This window comes from Leopardus geoffroyi, chromosome A2 (assembly GCF_018350155.1).
Source record: "Leopardus geoffroyi isolate Oge1 chromosome A2, O.geoffroyi_Oge1_pat1.0, whole genome shotgun sequence".
Lineage (NCBI taxonomy): Eukaryota > Metazoa > Chordata > Mammalia > Carnivora > Felidae > Leopardus > Leopardus geoffroyi.
This window is the reverse complement of record NC_059331.1, coordinates 138,256,154-138,273,419: the sequence shown is the minus strand read 5'-3', so window position 1 is coordinate 138,273,419 and position 17,266 is coordinate 138,256,154.

The following is a 17,266-nucleotide window of genomic DNA, read 5'->3' as shown; positions in this document are numbered from 1 at the left end:
TGTTTGACTGGGAAAGAGATTATGAGGCAGAGATTTTTATGCCAAAAATTCATAAGGGACTACCCTCAGGGTCAACATCTGTAGAAGAATAAAGGAAAGAAGATTGGACAGACAGAAGAACCAAACTATTGATGTATTTGCACCAAAGGTCTCAGTCAATATAATGGGGACTCTAGAGATGGGATAATGCTTTGGGATTGCTCCAGTTTGAGGCAAGAGTACCAAGTGTTTATATCTCAGTATCAGCTACTCATTGCATGCTGACCTCCACGAAGATGTGACCTCAGACAAGGATATTCTTTTCAGCCAAAGACAATTTCCTGAGAGGGAATCAGCAAAGAGCTATTCGTAGCCAACACTCCCAGCATCTGGGGAAAGGTGAGTCTCAATCTAGGAGGGGAATCTAAGTGGTACATGACACCACTCCAGTAAATAAACATATATTTTAAGTCAGATTAATATAAATAAGATTTGTTTCACATACTTTGTCAATCTTTCTAGTACATATTGCTAGTATTAGTATAAAATGTCACTAACAACAAGTGAATGCACCATTGTACATGGATACACACACACACACACACACACACACACATATAGCCATCATAAATTAGATGAGCTTTATACATTTATTTGTTTCAAAGAGCCTAGAAATATACAGATAATTATGACAAACTGTTCTATTAAGTCATTAGTATGATCCTATAAAAATCCGAGTATGGTTCTATTTTCTATTATAATAAAAAACTGATATTGAAAGTAGAAAAAAAAGAAGGAAAGAAGAAACAACAAAGATATGTTGTATTATTTGTAGTTTTCAGTACAAGGGGGAAAAAAGCAGAAATAATTCATGGTAGCCAAAGGGTCTGAAGAGAATAGAATTTTACAAATACTTTGGAGAAAAGGGAGCATAAGATGTAAGGAAGGGGCATTAATAAATAAAGACTAGTAAGTTAATGATGATTCTGAAGGGTCTGAGCTATTGAGCTCATTTTTAAAAATTCATACTGGAAAGAAATAAAGGAATGGAAAGCTTTGGATTATTTAGCAATAATCAGATAGACCTTGGAGAATTATGGAATGAAAAGAAAATATGGTTTACAGAAGAAATTAGTGTTAACTTAAATAAAAATATTAATAACTGGCCTTAGGTTTCTCTCTTTCACTCTCTTAGTTTAAATAATTTATAAATTGATAGCCTCTACCTCTCATTTCCTCATTCTTTGGTCCTCGATTTTGATCCTTAGGCTGTTTCTTTTCAGCAGTGATTTCCACTCCTCTGCACTGGAGGGGACACTATTCTCCCCAGACAAGTGACTTCTTTCCTGTGGTAGGCAGTATAGCAGTTGACTCTTCCATTACAAAAATGTCAGAGATCCTCTCTCTCTCCAGTGACCTGTGTTTGTCCAGCCTGGCACAGTCTTCAGACAGAGGTTGCAGGCAAATATAACACTAAGCTCTCTAGAACTATGACATGATATATATGTAAACAAAATAATCTTGATCTAGTAATTTTCTTTCCAGTAATCTTACCTGTTTGCAAGAGCTTTACATTTTATAAAGTAAATATCATCGCTGTAAGAGTTCAGTGTATTTTTCACTCTGAATTTGAAATTAAAGTAAAACAAATCCTTGCCTGAGGAAAAGGTGAAATAGTCATACTATCCTCAACTAATATTCTCAAGTGCACAGAATAAGTTCTTTCAGCTCTCCCTCACATCCTGGGTAGAATGACCAGTGCCTGCTTTAACATATATTACTGCTACCAATGTTGAATATCACAGATATTTTACTATAAGATCTATTTTTAAATTATTTTAAACCTATTTTTTATTAAAGAATATGACATGAACAAATTTCATTCATAACCATTCTTATTTGCTCACTCTCATTTGTCCAAGAAGTGCCCACTAGAGTTTTCCTTTACCAGAGTGACTCCGGGGCCATTTTTATACACATCACAATAAAGAGTAACAAGCAAAAGTTGTGAGACCAGCACACTGGAAAGAGTAGAGAGCCTCTAAAAAGAACAGAGAGCATCTAGTAAATGGTAGCTACAGGACCAGTAAAGGTATTAAGGGATGACTTGTGTCCCCTCCAAATTCAGATGTTGAATTCCTAACCCCTGTACCTTAGAATGTGACCATATTTGGAGCTAGGGCCTTTAAGGAGGCAATTAAGTTAAAATGAGATAATTAGGGTTGTTCCTAATCCCCCAAGACTATCCAGAAAGTGGAGATTAGGATGTAGACACATACAGAGGAAATACCAAGTAAAGAAAGGTAGTAGACAGCCAACTCCAAGCCAGAAAAGAGGCCTCAGAAGAAACCAACACCTTGACTGATATTAGACTTCCAGCCTCCAGAATTGTGAGACGATAAACTTTTGCTGTTTAGGCTGCCCAGTTTGTGGTCCTTTGCTATAGTAGCTCTAGCAAACTAATACAAAAGGAAAAATTCAAGATGGCTTAATATAGGCTGTGTTCTGAGAGACAGCTTCTGGTAGTCTAGAAGGAGGAAGAACTGAAACTTTAGAGACAGCTGCCTTGTGGTTTAGAGTTTAGGACAGGGTTTACAAATGAAGACTGTAAAGCAATTTGACAGGTACTAGCTATGTGATCCCTACTGGACTCTTTTTTTTTTTTTTTTTGAGAGGTTATAGCAAAACATACTTTCAAATTATTTTAATTTGCTTTTGTATATTGAATAAATTTGTTCTTTGAATTGGCAGAGTTTTAAAAAGCCACCAAGTGCTTGATTTTGTACGTATTACTAACCCTGATTAGCTATCGGGTACCTAGTATGTGGCAAAGCTTTAAATACATTACTACCTCTAGTCATCACAAAAAAATGTTTCTAGGCCAATAGATGTGAAACAATTTGTCCAAATTAACCCAGAAATTATACTCAAGAGCTAGAATTTAACCTAGATTAATCCTATTGTAACAATCAAGGTCTTACTAAATTATACTGCACGGTTTCTCAAAACTCTTTTATGTAGGTTTTGGAAGCAAGTTGGTGGTTGTGGTAGGCTGTTGTTGCCTTACCAAGATCCCTTTACTGGTCTGAGGTCACCCATCTCCCAGTTTCTGAGAGTGGTGGCTGCTAAAAGCTGAATTCCATTCCTCCTTATAATTACCCTCAGGGTATGGGAGATACTTTGCTTCAGGGTAGGATGGCTCTGTGGACATTCCTGTGCAAGAACTCCCATGGGATCAGACTGAAGCTGGAGTTTTATCTATACACACAGGTTTACAAACCTTCCCCTCACCTATTTTTCTCCCTTATATGTTTCATCTGAGAATAGCACCTTAATAACTCACCGGCTCAAGAATCCTCATCCAGAAACTAAGCTTCTAGAGAATCTAAGATAAGGTTGTAATAACTAGCTAAATAGCAATATGATTCAAGTTCATTACAGGTTAACAACAACAAACAAACAAACGAACATAATTTTCGACATATAAGTATGTATGTGTCACATCTCAGTGAAATGATAAATGAAAAGACACAATCTGGAAAAATTGCTTAGTAGGGTCTATAATACTATAAAGAAATTAAAGGCATTATTTTTTAGCATAGACCAGTGCAGTTTTTGCCAAAATATATTGCATAGTACATAAATTTCACAGGTTTTTATGTGTCAGGACTATTTTGGATGACCAGTGATACAATTTCAATTCAAATTAACTTAGTCCAAAAGAAAATTCATTATCCTTTGTGTCTGTGGAAGTCAAGGGTAAATTTCCTTTATAGTTGGACCTAAGGGTCTCAGTTACTGTCTCCATCCTTCAAATTTATTTAACTTTATTATTCATACATATAAAGATGCTTCTGTAAAGGTAAGTTTTCTTTCCTATTTCCCAGGAAAGATTCTAAGGAGCCATGCCCATAATTTTGAAATAATTTTGATTTTTTTTATTTTGAAATAATTACTGGGTCCTACAGTATGTGGGACTCTCATTGAACAACCAGGGTAGTGCATCTACCATTGCAATGGGAAAAGGCAGATGCATAATTGATAATTACTGTGGCCATACACAGCAGGGAGTCTCCAGCGAAGCCATGAAAAGGGAAAAGTGAATGCCTAGTAGGCAGACAAAAAGTACTTTTACAATAGTCTTCTAGCAATAGTGTATTAGTGGAACATGAAAAAGATAGTGAGGTCCAATAAGTTTGGAAAATGCTGGAGTAATCATGTTGGAATGCATTTATTACTATACAACTGTTAAGTTCCCTAAAATGCTACTGGGAACTTTGAATTTCTACGATAGATATATATTTCTACATTATTTTCAAAACTTTTTGACCTTGGGACCTATTTTTCATGATGTATTTTATGGAATCCAGGCTTGGGTTCAAAAATAGATGGCTCTATTAGCTATATAGCTTTGGAAAATTAGTTAAATTCTCTGGGCCTCAGTTTCTTCAGCTGTAAAACTGGAATAACTGAATGTGCTTAAGAAGTTTATTATGAGCATTAGGGAATATGCATTACAAATGCTTGACTTTATAAAATTGGTTTGTATTGGACCAGCTAGTATCAATTTAGAGACCTTGAATGACTCCCAAAAGTATTAAAATGTTCTCTTAAAATTAAATTAAGTACTTTTTGTTTTTGTTTTTCAAAAGCTGCTGACCAGAGAAGACGGTGTTTATGAGGATTAATTTATGGATTGGGTGTAGTTTGGATTGGATTTGGGGTGACAAGAAAGAAAGGAGCCGCCAGAGATATGGAGGACAGTCGAGAGGTTATTGTAATAAATTCTGAATTGATGGGTACCTGAACCAAGGGAACATAGGGCAATACTGTACAACTATTAAGAATAAACCATAAAAATGATTAGAAGACTTTCAGAATGACCCAATTCAGCAGTTTACCGTGAGAATTTTATTTTTCAAATAGTCTATTTAATTTAATAATGATGGGTGCTAAAAGATGTGCAAGGTGTCCTCTTCTCTCCAGCTTAATAAAATAATACCCTGTGAAACACAATAAAATTTCAGAAACTTAATCATCATCAGTAAAATCTTCCTTTATACACAATTACTTATTTTGTATAGTCCACATTTCTGTTAATAGAGTAAGATATAAAATAGGGATTTTACTTCATATGGTGATCATTTAAGAATAGTCCTATTTTAAAGTATGTACTTAGATAAAATGCCATATGCAATAATGATATTTGAGATAATGATGTAAAATTAAGTAGTCTATTTTCAAATATGTTAGCTGAGTAATAACCATACAAAAACTCAAGCTTCCTCAAACATAGGAATGCAGTTCTAATCTAAGCAGTAGAAATTAAGAAAAGAAAAAAAATTGAATTAAATATCTGAAAAACACTGCACTGATTTATTTAATAGGCTTTACAAAAATTTAATTTTACCTGCATTCATATCATTTCTAATTGTTTTAAAAATACACTAGAAATTGGGCCCCTGGGTGGCTCAGTTGGTTGAGTGCCTGGCTTGGGCTCAGGTCATGATCTCGTGGCTCGTGGGTTCAAGCCCCGTGTGGGGCTCTGTGCTGATAGCTCAGAGCCTGGAGCCTGCTTCAAATTCTGTGTGTCCCTCACTCTGCCCCTTCCTCTTTCTCTCCCCCAAAATAAATAAATGTTAAAATTAAAAAAAAAAAAATACACTAGAAACAAATAAAGAGTTTGTATTGCTTTCATAAATAGATTTTTAAGTTACTGCTCTCTTAAGTAAGATATTGTTGGTTTCAAAAGAGGAAAACCAAAAGCTTGAGTTAACTTAAGCAATAAAAGAGAATGTCATGGAATCAAAGGAAATATAAAAAAAATAAAGGTTTCATAATGGACAGAAAATGGGACAGTTTTATAGTTTATTATGGCTATACTATCAATATGACAGCTTCCAGATATAACTTGCTGTACCTGGTTTTTACATGTGCAAAGTAATGAAACTAGCCCAACCTGGGTTAGATGCCAGTCTATTCAATTGGCCAAGAGTCTTGGTTCTGTCATCAAGGGATTCATGTGCCCTTCTCAACAAAGAGCTACTGAAGCTCGTGCAGAATTCCAGCAGGTTAATAGGACATTTGCTATATCCAAACAATGAGTTTATAATTTTATCTTTAAACAAGGTTAACAGGGGCGCCTGGGTGGCGCAGTCGGTTAAGCGTCCGACTTCAGCCAGGTCACGATCTCGCGGTCCGTGAGTTCGAGCCCCGCGTCAGGCTCTGGGCTGATGGCTCAGAGCCTGGAGCCTGTTTCTGATTCTGTGTCTCCCTCTCTCTCTGCCCCTCCCCCATTCATGCTCTGTCTCTCTCTGTCCCAAAAATGAATAAATGTTGAAAAAAAAAATTTTTTTTTAAAAATAAACAAGGTTAACAGAGAAAAGATATACATAAATTGTTAGCTTAAAAACATCCTGACCTCGAGGTGCCTCATTGGCTCATTTGGTGAAGCATCCGGCTCTTGATTTTGACTCAGTCATGATCTCATTTAATTTAATAGTGATGGGTGCTAAAAGATATGTGAAGTGCCCTCTTCTCTCCAGGTCCAAGGCATAGGGCCTTCCTATGAGACTGTGCTGACAGAGTGGGGCCTGCTTGGGATTCTCTCCCTCTCTGCTCCTCCCCCACTTGGGCATGCTTTCCCTCTCTCTCCAAATAAATAAATAAGCATTTAAAAATGAAACTGCTGAACTTATAATTCCTGTGCTTTTTAAGGCAAATTTAGAGCTGCCCCTTAGTGCAGCCAGCTGTTCATTAATCTTATTATCTAAAGGTCTTGAGTTCCAGGATGGTTGATGAGTGTACTTTGTACCTAGGAATCACTTTTAGTAGTCTCTATTTGGAAAAAAACAAAACATAGTACTATATTTTGTACTGAAAACCTATTGTTACTGTTGTTTAGTTATTGGAACTAATTTTAAAATTGTTTTTTATTTATTTAAAAAAATTTTTTTAGTGTTTATTTTTGGGAGAGAGAGACAGACAGACATAACACAAATGGGGGAAGGGCAGAGAGAGAGGGAGACACAGAATCTGAAGCAGGCTTCAGGCTCCAAACTGTCAGCACAGAGCCCTATGTGCGGCCTGAACTCATGAACCATGAGATCATGACCTGAGTAAAAGTCGGATGCTCAACTAACTGAGGCACCAAGGCACCCCAAAATTTTTCAAATGTAATCTTAACATCAAATCCCAATTTCAATATCAATAAAAATGGGGTTGTTTTGAGGCAATAGCGTGGCTCAGTTGGTTAAGTATCTGACTCTTGATTTTAGCTCAGGTCATCATTTCCTGGCAGTGGGATGGAACCCTATGTCGGGCTCAGTGCTGACAGGGTGGAGCCTGTTTGGGATTCTCTCTCTCCCTCCCTCTCCCCTCTCTCTCTCTCTCTCTCTGCCCTAACCGTGTGTGCACAGGCTCATGCATCCTCTCTTTCTCTCTCTCAAAAATAAATAAACATTTAAAAGGTAGTGTTGCTTTGACTGAAGTAAGAGGAGACATTGGATATTGGATATTGGATATTGGCATTCCTACTTGCTTTGATTCTATGCTTTCCCCTATAGTAATCCCAAAATTCATTTCCAGAGACCCATATCATTGCAAAATACAATCTGAAAATCACTATTGTAGTTTTAAAAAGAAAAGTAAAGAAAGAAAGAAAATGAGAAAACAAAGATATAAGATTTTGAATCATAGGATTGAAGTTTTATAAAATGCTGATTCTGGCACATATTACTTGAAGACAGACTAAATCACTTAAATTCTGCAAATCTTCATTTCTTCAGCTGTTAACTGTAAATAATACCTGTGCTATATAATTAACACCTGAATGAGACGTCGTCCACAGGAAACCATGCAATGCTCTACACCGTTGTACTTGACATTGATTTCCCTATATTCTGAGATAAGAATCCAGACTGCTAGTTCTTCTAAGGGTTTCCCTAGTCCCATTGACCACTACTCACAATTTCAACAGTTTCTTCTCCTTTTAAGTAATTATACTGGTTTCCAAGGATATACTACTCAGTGACATGTATATCCTAAGAGAACATCAATTATTCAATTATTTTGATATCATGTAGCTCCCTCCAAAATTTGCTACTGGTTATTTCTCTTCTTCTGTGGTCCTAGAAAAGTGGGAAGAATAAGCATGAGCAGAGAGAAGGCTGCTGAGTCATTGATTGGACCCCATCCCTGGAGCTCATGCAATCCAAATGTGAATAGCAAACTCAGTCACCCTCTAAGGTTCCTCTGGGGATTGTTCATGGGGATACAGAAAAGTACCTAGGGGAAATGGAGCCTGAGGAGATAAAAGTACCTTCTTAATAATATTCACTTGAGAATGATTCTAAACCAGGAGATGAGTGACAGACAAAAACTGCTTGAGTTGAGGCATACATTTTCACTCTATTTTGGATTCTGGTACTCTGACAATGTATTTTGAGCTCAGCATTTTTTTTTTTAATTCTCATTCAGCTGTGTGAAAGCCATTCTTCTCAAGACCGAAGCTTTTCTGTAGTAATGTTGTCTGTTCATATTTGAAGTCACTAGGGCCCTGGCACATATGGCAAGAATACTCTATTTTTAAAGATATATTGTGTCTGTTAATACAAAGGTCATGATGTAGATTTTTGCACTTAGAATCAGCATGAGAAAGTGGGACTGTTCTTGCAGATCTTGGCTCCATCAGCAAATAAATTAAAATAAACTGGAGGCTTGAAATAGAAATAATCCTCCTTCCAAGTGTTTCATTTAGAGAATGACATCCTGTTTTCTTCAGAATATCATGGCAATTCTGCATATGAATGAATTTGGGAATAGAAAAGGCCCAGCAAATGAAGTACACGCAAAATAACTTTTAGAATTTCAGGCTCCAGTAATAAAAATAAGTGATGATGCTTTTCCGTTCAAAGTGTGAAGGGAAAAAGGAAACCTGAAACTTACGTAAGTTTTAGAATTTTATACCAACTTGTGATTGCATGGTAAGCTCAATTCTCCCTATAAGAGAATAGAGTGCATCTTTAGTACAATTAACCATTTATCTTGTAAGGAAAATTTTGACACAGTTGCTTATTAACTTCTAATTAAAGAAGTCAGACAGCTTTCTGATTATAGTCATAACTGGAAAAGGTATATTTCAAAAATGACTGGACTCAAGCATCATTCACCTGAAAATACCTTGATTAGGCTCCCAACTGAGTCTGGAAGAGCTTTAACTGAAGTCCAAAATAACGATTGTCGAAGTTGTAGAAAACCTTAGTTGTCAATGAAACCTCATCACTATAAAAAAAAAAGTATTGTGACAAAATACATTAAATTAAGAAATAAATTTGAATTTGTAACCTTAAATACACATGTCTTCCATTATGTCACTACTAAAACTGACCCAGCAGTTGTAGCAATCTTGGCCCATGTCTATACCTCATGCCTTTATGTTTGATTTTATTACTATTCTCCATTTAAAAGGATAGGGAGATGAATCCCTGTCTTGAGTAAAGAAAAAGATTAAGAGGGTTATTTTATATGTTTTCATTGCCTAGAATCAAACATGACATCTTTTAAAAAATAGTATTAAAGCTTACACTGGAAATGGCATGGCAAGTTTTGTATCAGGATGATACTGATAATGATAAAGAATAATTCTGTGGAAAAAGCTGAGTCTGTAAAACCCATGAGCTTATGTGAAATTTATGTAAAATGTTGGGCAGATGCTCACTAAACTTTCCCCTTCTTGTGAGTGTAGTTAAACAGTTTTCTCATCCCTTTGATTATAGTTGGATTTGTATGACTGGTTGATACCAATGATATGTCACTTCTGGTATAAGGCAATTAGAAGCTGTTTCTCAATCTCTTTTTACCCTGTTCTATTGAATGAATTAATTTGAAGCCATGTATTAGAGATGGCCAAGCTTTCATTATACTGGTGTTCTGAATTTCTCCACATAGAAGAACTTTTTCTCCCCATTCTTGGGGACCATGCTGTACTTTGACATGAATGAACAATAAACGTTTATATTGTTAATCCTCCAAGATTTGAGAGTTGTTTATTACTCAGCTAACATTATTTACCCTGACTGGTATCCTCAAAATCGAAAGAGATAATAAAAGGAAATCAAAAGTTATTGGGATACAAAAGTTGGGTATAAAAAAAGTAGGATGTAGGCAGCAATTAATAAGCATGAAGAACAAACAATAATGTCAGGTATTTCAGAAGCAATCACACTTGTTACAGGGAAAGGAAGAACATGATAAGTAATGGTAATATCAGTTAGATAAGACAGATTATCCTGGGGCCCAACAGTTAATCAACATTACTTGTCACAAACAATGAGCAAAGAGTGACATCTGGGTGGCTTAGTTGGTTGGGTGTCCAACTCTTGATTTTGGCGTGGGTCATGATCTCGTGGTTCATGAGATGAAGCTGACAGCATGGAGCCTGCTCAGGATTCTCTCTCTCTTTCTCTCTCTCTGCCCATCTCTGCTTGTGCATATGTGTGCACATGCAAGCATTTTCTCTCTCTCTCAAAATAAATAAACATTAAAAAAAAACAATGAGCAAAGAGAAAAAAAAGTTTAAATTTTGTGATTGAAGTGTTTTCTTGGCCAAATGTGTCAAAAAAAGAAGAATTGGTAGGGAAGACACAAGTCCTCATCTCCTAGGAGACACATTTTCTAAATGATACTATTAATTATAAAATACTAATGAGGCATGTATACATATTTATTTATTTATTTATTTATTTATTTATTGCACACATTTTTAATAGTGCTGGCAGGACAGGTCAAGATATCATGATATTAAGGTAATGGATTTCATATTACTGGTAAAACAAAATTTCAACGTTTATTTATTTTTGGGACAGAGAGAGACAGAGCATGAATGGGGGAGGGGCAGAGAGAGAGGGAGACACAGAATCGGAAACAGGCTCCAGGCTCTGAGCCATCAGCCCAGAGCCCGACGCGGGGCTCGAACTCACGGACCGCGAGATCGTGACCTGGCTGAAGTCGGACGCCCAACCGACTGCGCCACCCAGGCGCCCCAACAAAATTTCAAATGGATGGTATATGTTTTGAAACTCAAAGTAGGCTTTGAAAATAAAACTTCTATAAATCATTAAGCAAAAAGTGCCAATTAACAAATTAATACATTTAACAAATATGTGCTTGTTAATTGAGCACTCACTACTTTTCAGACTCTGCTCTCCAAGTTTGGGATATGGGTACCTACACCCTACATTTTAATAAGTTTAACTGTTAAACGCTAAACTCAGCCTGATGGTGAGTATCTCACGTTCGAATCTCCAAAGGAAAATAATCCTAATCCTGTATTCAGACAAGAATCAGTAGAGGGATAACTCAAATCCCTAGCTAGTTTGATTTGGTATTCTTTTACCTTCACTTCTAGAATAATGTAAACTTCTTATAAAGTATCAAAGGTATATTACAAGAAGAATCATAAGGGATATCAAGCAATTAAAGCTGTAAGCAAAGTTATAAACAAAATATTAGATATAATGAACACATATACTTCCCATGATGGTTATATGTTAAGTGATACAATATTTTAAGTTTTTAATATTAGTTGTTTTTGAAATTGTTTACCTGCTGTTTAGGATGTTCAAAGGTACTGTAATGAAAAATTTTATTCACTTTAAATTTGATCAATACAACCAATAGGTAATCTGTAAAATCTGTAGGTAATGCTTAAAGAGTTAAGGAAATTTGGTTTTCACTGTTTCATTCATTTGGTCTGAACTCCAGGGAGATCTGGTTGTATGATTCTGGATTTGCCTTCTTAAACTTTTTTAATTTTTTTAATTTTTTTTTTTTTTTTGAGAGAGACAGAGAACGAGTCAGGGAGGGGCAGAGAAAGAGAGGGAGACACAGAATCTGAAGCAGTCTCCAGGCTCTGAGCTTCCGCACAGAGGCTGACACAGGGCTAAACTCACCAACCGTGAGATCATGACCTAAGCTGAAGTCAGAAGCTTAACTGGCAGAGCCACCCAGGAGTCCCTGGATTTGCCTTCTTATAACTCTGCCTTCTGAAGAGTACTGAGTTAAGATAATGTGGAATGTTGATTAGTTCATGCTGTATCAAGTAGCTTGTATTCAGGTATCAGAAGTGTTCATTGTTAAACCTCTGATTGGTGGGTTCGGCTGTACTCAAGTGGCACATTCTCCAAGAAGTGTAACTTGCAATAATGCAAAAGTTATTTGATGAATGATAGAGGCTCATAAACTGAAGTGGTCCATACATGCTTCAGTTTCATCTCTTGCAATAGAATGCCTCTTATGAGGCAGAGGGCCTAGAATCTGCACCTGAGATGTTGCAAGAACTCCTGATACAATTGCTGTTTGTCTGAATGCTATATCACATTTGAATAATGTGTATTTTGAATTTAAATAAACTGGGTATGTTTTGTGTCCTGTGAATCTTCTAATTCCTAAAGCAAGGCAAATTGAAACGGAGTCAATGACTGTATATCACACAGAGTTTATATTTAATGTATTTAAACAAAGTAAAAATAATGCATGTATGAGTATATTATATATGAGTATATAATATATATGCTCATATATAATATGAGTATTTCCTGTGGAAAATAATCATTGGCCATAACCAAATCCATGTATAACTGTATGCTGTTTTCCCAATTAAAAGTAATCCCAAGGTTTCTACTATACTTGAGGTTAGCAATAAGAAACAAAGATAACTTATTCCTACTAACCCCTAGCCCATGACTGATTGTGGAAGCTGCGGTCTATGATTTTTGCACCTAACATTAAACTTTCCCTCTCCCTTCCCCTTTCTTTCTCTCCTTTTTGTCTCCTTCACCTTCTCCCTCTCACCTGTCTCCCTCAATCTGTCTTTCTTTTGTTTTCTCTTCTGTTTCTATCCAGGCCACCAGAAATAAAGGATTTAGCTGGACTCTTTTATCAAAGGCAAACTCTATTATATACCACCCCCTACTCATATATAGATTCCTGGTAAATATTAACTGGACTACATTTCACTCTACAAAGAAATGCTAGTTCTATGGAATAGGAAAGTCCACCTCAGTAGTTTACACATAGTCCTCTAAATTAATTTTATCATTTAAATTCTTTCTGCTTCAACAATAGGGTTTGAGCTAACTTGAACTCCTATAATTGCAATAATAAAATGTAAAATATGTGAAAGGGAAAGATCATATAAGGATTCTAGATGAATATGGTTTAAAATGAATATCTTTTTTCCCATATATCAAACTGAAAAAAGGATATAATCCTATTGCGTGTTAAAGGAAGTATATATCCTTTTGTCGAGAGAGAAAAAAAATTGCTGCTATTCAATTATTGAAGAATCATGCATATCATTACATAAGGGCATGCCTATGCAATCTTCTTTATTACCCATTTCTTCTACTGAGCTATATAAGTATTGAAATACAGAAAAATTTCAGAGTGTTAAAATAATATGGTTCAGTTAGGAAGATAAAAACAGGAATAAAACTTAGGGAAGATAGAATAATATGTACTTATCCTTTTTTTTTTATCTTTCTCAAATAATGATTATTTGAGTCAGTTTTTCACAAGAGCTGCTTATAGCACACTCAAAATTGGTGTCTTGGCTAATACTAATATTCTGAATGAATATTATTCATTATACATTATTTTGACTTTCTATTTTACAATAATCCAATGAAATAAAACAGCTTATTAGCCCCTTTTGCAAAAATCAAGGTATTGAGACACAGAGCGGTTATGCAATTTGCCCAAAGTAACGTAAACATGAAGGGGCAAAGCTGAGGTTTGGTCTCAGGTAGTCTGACTCTAGCACTTTCACCTCAGATTACTGTGCTATCATGAACCATTAGGACCTGGGTAAGGGCATGTTCTGGTTACTGGTAGGTGATCCTGTGCTTTCACAGAACCGCTATAAATTAAGTCATAAAAGAGTAAGCCAGCATCTGCTTCCCAGAATTGCCATCACCTCTTAATCTGAAGAACTATTCATAAGGAGGCCATAGGCTAGGCCAAAGCTGTCCTAAAAGGTATCTTTATATTTATTTATTCAAATAATGGGCTGAAGCCCTCAATTTCAATGTCATAGATTGAAGAGATAATTTAGTATTTAAAATTTTAAAGTTAGGTATTAGACATTAGACACTTTAATTGAAATAGAAATTATTAAGCCTATCAACATAGGGCCTGTCACAAAATGTTAGCTATAAAGAGTTCCACCCCCATTCCTAGATTATTAAATAATTGACCTGTCTGAATGAAATTATTTAGCATACTCTTTTCCAAGACTGCAGTCAAAATTATTATGTGGAGTTTTGGTACAAGTGATAATGCTAGGCTATTTTTCCATTATTAATTTTCTTGTCAAGCAATTACGTTAACCAATTATTAAACTATCTGTAATCGGCGCACAACCGAACAGAAATGGCTTTACTTTCTCCAATCACTGCCTTGTACTACGCTGGTGAATTTCCTTTTTTTTTTTTTTTTTTTCTTTTGTCGTTCCTAAATGATACCTCTGGAAAATCCAAAGATTTTAATCTCTTTTTCATAAACTTCAGTCTAGTCTATTTTTAAGTGGTTTTTAAAAATTGTTTGTTTGTTTGTTTGTTTTGCAGAAAGAGAGAGGGAAAGCCGGGGAGGGACAGAGAAAGAAGGAGAGAGAAATCCCAAACAGGCTCCACACTGTCAGCACAGAGCCCAATACAGGACTTGAACTCACAAACTGTGTGATGTTGACCTGAGCTGAAACCAAGAGTCAGATGCTTAACGGAGCCACCCAGGCACCCCTAGTCTAGTCTATTTAAAAGTTCCAATTCCATACCCAGTTTAAAGCTTTGTGACCTCTTCCTTTCTCATCCACACTAGTTTAGACTTATGCTCAAATGACCCGGAATGCAAAAAAGTCCTCCTGAAATAGTTTAATGCCTTCTCTCCTTCCTCTTGTAGTCTACTGCTCTAGCAGCCTGGGGTGAAGAAGGGGAATGGCAGAGAACATTATACTAACAATGGCTGTCTGACAACAGACTCTGTGGGGCAGCTTTCCAACTACTGAGCCGTATATATGATTGTTATGGGAGCACAGCAGGGAACCTGCAACTGAACAATTCATTGTCCTTGAACATTATCTGTGATCAAACTTCTTCACCCTAAACTCCATACCCATCTCCCACTACTGCAGTTGCCTACACTTCACCCACAGGAAACTTGTATGTACTTGTCTTACCAGTGGGGGTACGGTAGACTGTTCTGTGGATGCCTCACTAACCCATGTTTCTCCCAGTCTCTTCAGACTTTGTTCAAATGAGTACAGAAGGCAAAGCACAATTTACTATATAAAAAGATGTCCAGCTATCAACTAAGATGGCACATTCCCTTTCATGTTCGCACCCCCCCACTCACTCCCCACCCATCAGTTCCTATGAGTGGTTCTCTTGGATTCTCTTTATTTTCCTTGAAAGGAGCCCCTTTATTTGACTCATGTTTAGAAAGGGAAAAGAGATTAGTTATCCTCTTCCTTAGTTAACATCTTCTTAGAGTCATGCACACATATATGAAAGGGAAGATAAAAAGGAGAAGGTTAGAAGAGTAATTTGAATTCATCCATATCCTTGTAAATTCTGTAAAACATGTTTGACCCTCTTCTCTGCATTTACTATCCTGAATTAATTGGTATTTGATATTTTGACCTCATGGTATAGAAATGTAACTTATTTTTCTATGCTGATTTTTTTACCCTGCAACTTTACTGAATTCATGTAGTAGTTCTAACAATTTGTTTTTGTGGAGTCTTTATGGTTATATATGTATATTATATATAATATATATATTATATGTATAATCATGTTATCTGCAAACAGAGACAAGTTTACTTCTTCCTTTGTATAGATATCAATTTGGATATCTTTTATTTATTTATTTTTTCCTAATTGCTCTGGCTAGGACTTCCAGTACTATGTTGAATACAAAAGGTGAAAGTAGCATCCTTCTCTTTTTCCTGATCTTAGAGGAAAAGCTTTCAGCTTTTCACCACTACAAATGATGAGAGCTGTGGTCCTGTCATATATGGCCTTTTATTGAGATGCATTCCATTTATATCTAATTTGTTGAGTTTTATCATAAAAAGATGTTGTATTTGTCAAATGCTTTTTCTGCATCTATTGAGATGAGCATATAATTCTTATCCTTCATTTTGTTAGCATGGTGTGTGATATTTATTCATTTATGAATGTTGAACTATCTTTGCATTCCAGGAATAAATCTCACTTAATCCTGGTGTACAATTCTTTCAATATGCTGTTAAATTCAGCTTGCTAATATTTTGTTCAGGATTTTTGCATCTAAATTCATCAGGGATTTTCTTATAGTGTTCTTGTCTGGTTTTCGTATGAGGATAATGCTGGGCTAGTAAAATGTGTTTGGATGTGTTCCCTATTCTTAAAATTGTTAGAAGAGTTTGAGAAGGAATGACATTAATTTTTCTTTAAATATTGATAGAATTCACTAACAAAGCCATCTGGTCCTGGATTTTTCTTTGTTGGGAGTTGTTTGATTGATGATTCAGTAGCCTTAGTCATAATTGGTCTTTTCATATTTTCTGTTTCTTTATGACTTAGTCCTGGTAGGTTGTATAGTTCCAGAGATTTATTCTTCTTCTTCCTGAGAAATACCTATAATTTTTTACTTAGAAGTGTTTTTGTTGGTTTTTTTGTTTTGTTTTGTTTTTGACATATCTATCCCATACAATCCTTGCATTTTATCTTCTTTTTCATTTTCCTTTTCATGCTACAAAAATCCACAAATTTGTTATCCATCATATTGATTAAAGCATCTCCCAATTCAATTAAAATTTTTGTTATTTACCTATCAATATCATTTACTTACAATGCAGATTTCAGATATAGTGTATAAAATAGCACATTGTGTGCAAATGTGTAGGAATGCGCATATTTGTGTATGTGTGTGCATATTTCAAATGGATGGCTATCTTTTACTCTAGCCAACATAGAGCTCTCTAGTCTAATATTAATCCAAACTAAAGATCATCACCCAGTTTTATGTTGATATATAATTTGAATCTTGATAGCAGCAGCAGTCAGCAAGGAAGAACACTCATATATCCTTTTTGATAGCTACTTGACCATAGTAAGGTTTGTTCCTATGGTATTTTATGTTCCCTCTAAATTATCTATGAAGATTTAGCAAAAAGTCAAAGCACTCAGAATTAAAGATTAAATTCCAAACTACTGCCAGATTTTCAACAAAATTGCCATCTCATGTA